Source organism: Mauremys reevesii, linkage group 9, assembly GCF_016161935.1.
Source record: "Mauremys reevesii isolate NIE-2019 linkage group 9, ASM1616193v1, whole genome shotgun sequence".
Classification (NCBI taxonomy): Eukaryota; Metazoa; Chordata; order Testudines; family Geoemydidae; genus Mauremys; species Mauremys reevesii.
The window spans coordinates 45,633,746-45,641,150 of NC_052631.1; the positions used below are offsets into that span (position 1 = coordinate 45,633,746).

The 7,405-nt window shown below is 45.6% G+C and overlaps 1 protein-coding gene across 2 annotated transcripts in view; it reads right to left on the minus strand.

Annotated features, from left to right (window-relative positions):
• Window positions 1-677, minus strand: part of LOC120372461 — a 66,579-nt gene extending 65,902 nt beyond the window's left edge. The window contains exon 1 of one of the 2 annotated variants that reach the window (XM_039489612.1): window positions 595-677. The gene's annotated coding sequence lies outside the window, so the exon portion shown is untranslated. Of the gene's footprint in view, window positions 1-539 lie in introns of both variants that reach the window. The other variant, XM_039489613.1, reaches the window with a different exon arrangement.
• Window positions 678-7,405: the final 6,728 nt, after the last annotated feature.

Below are 7,405 nucleotides of genomic sequence, written 5' to 3' on the forward strand. Positions count from 1 at the left end.
ACCCCCTCCGTTCCCCATCCCCGACCACCCCCACAGAACCTCCATCCCCTCCAACCGCTCCCTGCCCCTTATCCAACCTTATCCTCCCAGCCCCAGCCTGGCCCCCTTACCATGCTGCTCAGGGCAGCGTGTATGGATGCCGCGCGGCCCGCTGGAGCTCGCAGCCCCACCCCCTTACCATGCCACTCAAAGCAGCAGGAGCTGCAGAGCTGCCCAGGAGCGGTCCAGAGCGCTGGCGCCGGGCTCTGCGAGAGGGGAAGGCGGGGGAGGGGCTGGGGAAGCCTCCCAGCCAGGAGCTCAGGTGGGCCAAACGGTATGGTCCCGCAGGCCGGAGTTTGCCCACCCCTTTAACAACCGGTTCTAAACCGGCTTCTAAATTTACCAACCGGTTCACATGAACTGGTGCGAACTATCTCCAGCTCACCACTGGTTACAAGTAAACAAAAGCATCTGGGGTTAGCACAGAAGAGTCCACAAGCCAATAAGAAAGAAAAGAAATAACCCTAATCACATTTAGCTAAAAATTCTGATCTACTTACACAGTGGAGTTCAGATAAGTCGTTCTAGGCTTGATTTGATGACTTATAATCATACCTGGCTTAGCTGCTTATAGCATGGCTGCTCTGACCCATCACCCCAGAGAGAACAGTCAAAGGGAAAGTTTCCCTTTGTGGGCATGTAGCAGGGTGAACCCTTGCTCCTGCCCTGAGGGGTTTAAAAAGCGGCCTGGCAGAGCTTGAGAGCTGTGGCTCTAAAAGCTGGGCTGATTGGGGAAGTGGCTGCAGCTGGGCCACACCCCAATCAGGCCACAGCTGGCCCTATAAAAGGCCAGGGAAGGCAGTCAGTCTCTCTCTGCCTTCAGAGAGAGAAGGGCCTGGCTGCAGGGAGCTTGAGACTGAATACCTGAATGAAGCAGGGAAAGACTGAGGAGCTGGGGAGCTCCAGCCTAGAAAGCCCCAGGCTGTGGCCTAGCAGTGGGCTAACAGGTACTGGGCGTTTCAGAGGGCAGCCCAGGGGTAGGCCAAAGCAGCAGGTCCAAACCCTCCTTGCCAGTGATGAGTTGGCTGATACTGCAGTCTGCCCCAGGGCGTGGGGCTAGACAATGACTGGCAGTAGCCTTATACTGAGGTGAGGCAAGGTAGGGATAGAGGGTGGGGATTCCCTTAGAGGGGAGACCCAGAGAGAAAGGGGTTACTGCTAGGGGGCAGCCCCCCAGAGAAAGGGGCACCAGGTCCAGGGAGGGACACGGGTGGCCCGAAGACAGGTGGATCACTGGCCTGCAGAGGGCGCTCCAGCGCTGGACAGAGCTAATTCCCAGAGTCACCAGCAGGAGGTGCCGCAGGGGTGAGTCTGACCCGTTACAGGGCAGCTGCACACAAGAGAATGAAGGGCCACTCCCCTAATTAGTGGAGCTGTGCAGGCGTGGCTCCACTAATTAGGTGCCTGGTCCCTGGAGAAGATGCACATGTAAGGTGAGGTGGTGGCCTTGGGAGGAATAGGGGGTAGGTGGGAGGGGGCCGTGGGGTGAGAAGAGAGGGGTGGGGGGAAGTTTGAGATCTTCAAGGCTGCGGCAGCCAGGGAAAGAGGTGACTTTCCCCAGCTCCAGGGCTGCGGCTGCCAGGGAGAGATGGCCCTCCTTCCCAGCCTCAGCTCTGTGGCTGCTGTGGTGGGGGAGAGACCCCCCTCCTTCCCAGCCCCACCTCAGGGACTGCCACGGCAGGCATGCTAATCCATCATATTAGAAAGGTAAAACTACTGATGTGAAAATATGAGTGGTGTGCTTTTATTTCTAGAACAACAAAAAGTTTATTATTATTTAGTTTTTTGTATATAGCGCTTTTATCCAAAGCGCTTTACAATAGTTAGCTAATGGTACAAACAACATTTGGAAAGATAAGTAAGTGGGCCGCTGAGATCCTCAGCAATTTTCAAGTGGTCCGTGCGAAAAAAAAGTTTGAGAACCACTGTGCTAGACCATCCTCTCCACCTCTTTGTAAGGAAGAGGAGGTGAAGATTTCATTGCTGTAGCTTCTGGACTAATGTGAGTCCCCATTTGTCAAATTTTTTCTCTGGAGAAGTGGGTAATATTGCCCAGTTTTAATGCTGATGTCAGCTGTTTAACAATAAAAGGAATTATGAACACTGCTACTTTATCATTTACCCTTGGCAGCTCAGAACAAATGAATAAGCTATTTGGGGTGAAGGGCCTAGACAAAACAGCAAAGACATTGAGAACCTCAGACAACCCATCCCAGAGTGGCCACAACTCTCAGGACTCAAAACTGGGTGCATTTCCTCCCAGGAGGATTGACATGATCAATGCTGTGATGGGAAATGTTTGTGCAAAGGTCATTCTATTTCAATTTTAATCTTCCATTGGGGAGGACTTTGGTAATCAGTAGCAAACCTGATGGCCAATGCTAAGGCAGTAGCAATCTTTTTAGCTCCATTTCATCTAACTCAAGTGAGCTTTAATTTGGTTCCAAATCCAATAACACAACAGTATCGAAGTATGCCATTTGATGTGTAGACATACCCTCAATTCTAATTCAAATATCTCAACAACTTCACAGATTCCTTTATCACTTCCGGAACCATCTAAGTGGTGCCGAACAGACAGCTAGCAGTTTTTCTGACAAAAATTGTCATTCTGAACCTCCTCTAGGAGTAATGATCGTCTCCTCTCCTCTTATGAAGTAAGAAGTTGACTGAAGTAAGAAGTGAAAGATCTGGTGCCACTTGCTAAGACGGATTGCTATTATTTGAGCTACCCATCCCCAACTCTTTGTTCAGAGCATATTTTCAGTCGTAGAGGTGATGTAGTGTAGTTACAGATCACAGAACAGCCAAACTGCAGAAAACATAGACTGATTTACCTTCATCAAGATAAATCACGACAGGTTTCAGGACTCCTATAACTCAGAAGCCAGGGTGACCTTGAGGAAGCAGTTGATTAAAACTGCCGCACAGAGCCCAGGGTTATAGTTTATGGCTAATGATGCCAGGTTGCCAATCGAACTGCACTTGCCTGTCTGGTGCTGTAGTTCAGTGCTGCTCTTAAATAACTAATAGGGCCAAGTCAATGTGGCAGTCCAACCTCTCCCTACATAATAACATAACAGTACAGGTGAAGGAGTCGTATAGTAGCACCTTAGAAATGCTTCAGATAGCAACTGAAATGTACCTGATAGGAAAGAAAAAACCATCAGCTGTTCTATATTTTCCCCACCTTTACCTCACTCTGCTTTTCAGGCATATTTACACAAACAGAATGAGGAAAACCTGCAGTTACTAAATACAAAGGGCCAGAATTTCAGCTGGGGAACATAGTACTACCAACTTCAGCTTAATGATTTCCACCAGCTGAGGATTTGCCCCAAAAGCCTTAGAGTTAGGGCTACGCCAGCATCAGTAAGCACAAGGTGAGAGAAGTTGTGTTTGATCCCTTCCCCATCTGCATTGTACCTACATGTTGTGGCTGAAGCACTAGCAGCAGCTGGAGTGATGGCTGCAATGAACATTTTCCCTGTGAAATACCCACTTTCAATTGATCAGAACTTTCTGAAATTTATACCTTTCAGACTGAAATTTTCCAAGCTTGGTCTCTTATAAAAAGGAAGATTTTGGAACAAATGCTTAAACGGAAATAACTTGGGATAAGAATTTGTATGGTAGCAAGGAAATAATCTTCAGTGACAAGTGCCTTAAGATGAATTGCTCAAAATGTGGGTAACTTGCTAATTATGAGTTTGAAATGTGCACAGCACACATCTGGAATATAGCTGGGACAATTCCATTTCTACCATGCTTTGGAGAAGCCTTTCCTTCCTTCCTGTGCAGTAGGGTTCCAGAATGCTTGGGAACTTTGTAGAAGAGCAACTACAAAGTATCCTCTGGACTGGAGCACTCTGAAATGCCACAAGAACGCATAGTTCCTATTGTTGCTCTCTTGTGGAGTTACTGAACATTGCGAGACAATTGTGGAATGCAGTATGGGAAAACAATAGACGGAGGAGGGCTGAGACAGCTGCATGGAGAGCAGTGGGTAGTGGCTAGGAAGAACCCTCACATTCAATGCAGTCTACCCTGCAGGGCTGCAATACTCTAGCTAACTAGTTCCAGATTAAGAGTTTTGTATTTTACCTTTTTCTAAAAATCTTGGAAATTTGCTCATAAAAGGCCATTAAAACTGCACAGTTAATCACAGAGGCTATCTTCATACATCATCAGGTAGCAGTAAAGAGCCCAAGCCCAGTATTTTTCCTTTGCATCCATCTCTAATATGTGCCAAATCCATGGAGCTAGCTGCCAAAAATACAGTAACTGAAGCCACTTTTAACTTTCTGGTATATTAACCCTTGTATATGTATGTCTGTTCTATTAGGATACCTTAAGTGACTGACAAAAACTGAGTATTTTCTCTTCTGCTTATTGGAAATACACAATTACTTAATCTCAGTTCAGTGGAAGCAAAGATTCCTCACTTGGTTCTTGGATAGCAGCATGACCCCTTAAAGAGGGTTAACGTAAGTGATCTGAGGTGTATGTCTAACTCGAGGGATACAGCTGCTCAATGAATTGTTCACAATGAACAATCCATGAGCTCTGCTCATGAATTTAGGCATGGGGGCCAGGTCTTTGGCACAGGAACAGAGCAGGAAGATGGCTGTAATCTACCTTGCCACTGCCTTGACTCTGGGGACAAACAGGGGCCAGTCTAGCTCCTGATATAATTTAGACTAATCCAACGGCTGTTCAAAAGTATGCCAAGTAGAATGGTCCCATTCCTTGCCAAGCCTAACATCCCCTCTACACCATTGGGCTGGGATCAGGTGCATAGAATTAGTCATGCAGACTTTGTGACAGCCAGCAATTCCACTATGCCATGGAAATCCCCCACAAGCCCATTACGGTAGTTTTCAAGCAGCTTTGCAACATAAGCACTGCAAAACAGCCAGATGGGTGACAGGATTAGCACCTGGTTCTCAAGTTTGCATAGGGAAACCTCTGGTTTAACAGATTTTCCTCTACAAGCTTTTCTCTCTCTGTTGGTTCTTTTGGTGTGATTGCAGGGAAGGACAGCCCTGCAGTTACTTGCAGGCTTTCACATCTACCTTCATAACTGTGTACAAGCTGGACCAAAATATAGCACTTAAAAATAAGACTGACAGATCTTTTCTGTATTCCAGCCATTTGTGCGTTTCATTCCAGGTTTTACCTTCTGTGCAAGCCCTTTTTTTATTTTAACCAGTAAGGGAGAGCATGGGTAAAGTGAATGTGTATCCATTTTGTAAACTGTTCTGGTATCTAAACATAACAATAGGACTCATTATTTTAGTTACACAATGCAGCATGTTACAGGTCTGTTGGAATAGCTTGCCAACATGCATTGAAACACGAAGTTTGATTTAAAGGTTAAACCCACATTTTCTTGACTTAAGGCATCAGTTTTTGTTGACTAATTGTCATAAACAGATAGTTAAGGGTTAAAGTCTCTTTTACCTGTACAGGGTTAACAAGCTCAGTAACCTGATGAACACCTGACCAGAGGACCAATCAAGGGACAAGATAATTTCAAATCTCTGTGGAGGGAGGTCTTTGTCTGTGTCCTTTGTTTGGATTGCCGTTCTCTCTTTGGATTTAAGAGAGGCCAGACATATCTTCAAGCTCTCCAAGGTTTCCTGAAGTATTTTCTTCTATTCAGTATAGTAAGTATTAGAAGGCGGTTTAGTCTTATAATTGATTTCTACATTTGCAATTGTGTTGCTGAAAAAATATCTTTATTTCTGTTTGCTGTTACTTTGATTATTCTGAGGAGGAGGGAGGGGCAGTCTCTCCAGTTTTTATAAGTTAGATCCCGTACATTTTTCCATCCTGGTATTACAGAGATAGTGTACTTTCTTTCTTTCTTTTAATAAAATCTTTTCTTTTTAGAACTTGCTTGATTTCTTCCCTTGTTTGGATTTTCAGGGGAAGGGGAGGGGGGAAAAGTGAATCCCTCTTTGTTTGATTCAATGAGTCTGAATTAAGGTATCTCTCCTAAGGACTAGGAGAGGGGAAGGAGGTGAGGGGAATAAATTATTTCCCTTTGTGTTGAGATTCAAGGAGTTTGGATCTGTGTTCCCCAGGGAAAGTTTGAGGGAACAGGAAGTGTGCCAGACACTAAAAACTTGGCTGGTGGCAGCGTTTACCAGATCTAAACTAGGATTTAGTTTAGAGGAGTCCATGCCGGTCCCCATCTTGTGAACGCTAAAGTTCAAAGTGGGGAATAAACCTATTACATGGTGGCAGCAGTGGGAGGTATTAAGAACCAGGAGCCATTGAGAGCTATTCTTTCCCTCTAGAGCAGGGAGGCAGCCTGAGAAGAGGGGTGGGGGGGGGGGTAGAGGTATTCAGTTTCCAACAAGGTATTGTTAGAAGGAGATTTCCAGCTGGGCTACGTTGGAAGGTACTTAGCAAATTGCTAGAAACAGGACAAACCAGTTTTTTTGGTCTTTGCTCAGACAGCAAACAGCTAACACCATTTGCAAATGAAAAGTTTTGTTTTCTACTCCTGATTGAATAAAAAGAAAGGGGTAGGAACTTGTAATCCAAGCAACTGAACCAAGCAACACAGATAATTCACTGACTGCAGAGGGGTGTGGCCAGCACCAGCAAGCAGAAAAAATGAGTGCCAAAGAAGCATCTAAACTGGAAACAAGACAAAGAGAACTGCAATTAAAAGAACAGGAATTACAGTTAAAACTCAAGGAGATGGAAATAAAAGAAATGGAGAGGGAGGCTAACCACAAGAGAGAGATGGAGAAGCAAGAGGCCGAACACAGGAGACAAACAGAGATAAAAGACAAAGAACTGGAATTAGAAAAGGCTAAACAGAATGTTCCAGCCAACCCTAACAATCCTTCTGCAGGCACTGTTCCCCACCCCAAGACATTTCCCACCTACAGAGCAGGTGATGACACTGAGGCCTTCTTGGAAAATTTTGAAAGAACCTGCCATGGGTACAGCATCCCTGAAGACCAGTACATGATAAAGCTGAGGCCACAGCTCAGTGGACCCTTAGCAGAAGTGGCAGCTGAAATGCCTAAGGAAAACATGGACAATTATAAACTGTTTCAAACAAAGGCCAGATTCAGAATGGGGCTAACACCTGAGCATGCCCGTTGGCGATTCAGAGCCCTAAAGTGGAAACCAGATGGGTCATTCCCCAGACACGCCTACTACATCAACAAAAATTGGAATGCATGGATATCAGGAACAAAGGTTCAAAATTTTGAAGAGCTGTCACTCCTGATGAGAATGAAACAGTTCTTAGATGGTGTTCCTGAGCAAATAGAACAGTACATCCTAGATAGAGAACCCAAAACTATTACCGAGGCAGGGGAGATTGGAGCCAGATGGGTGG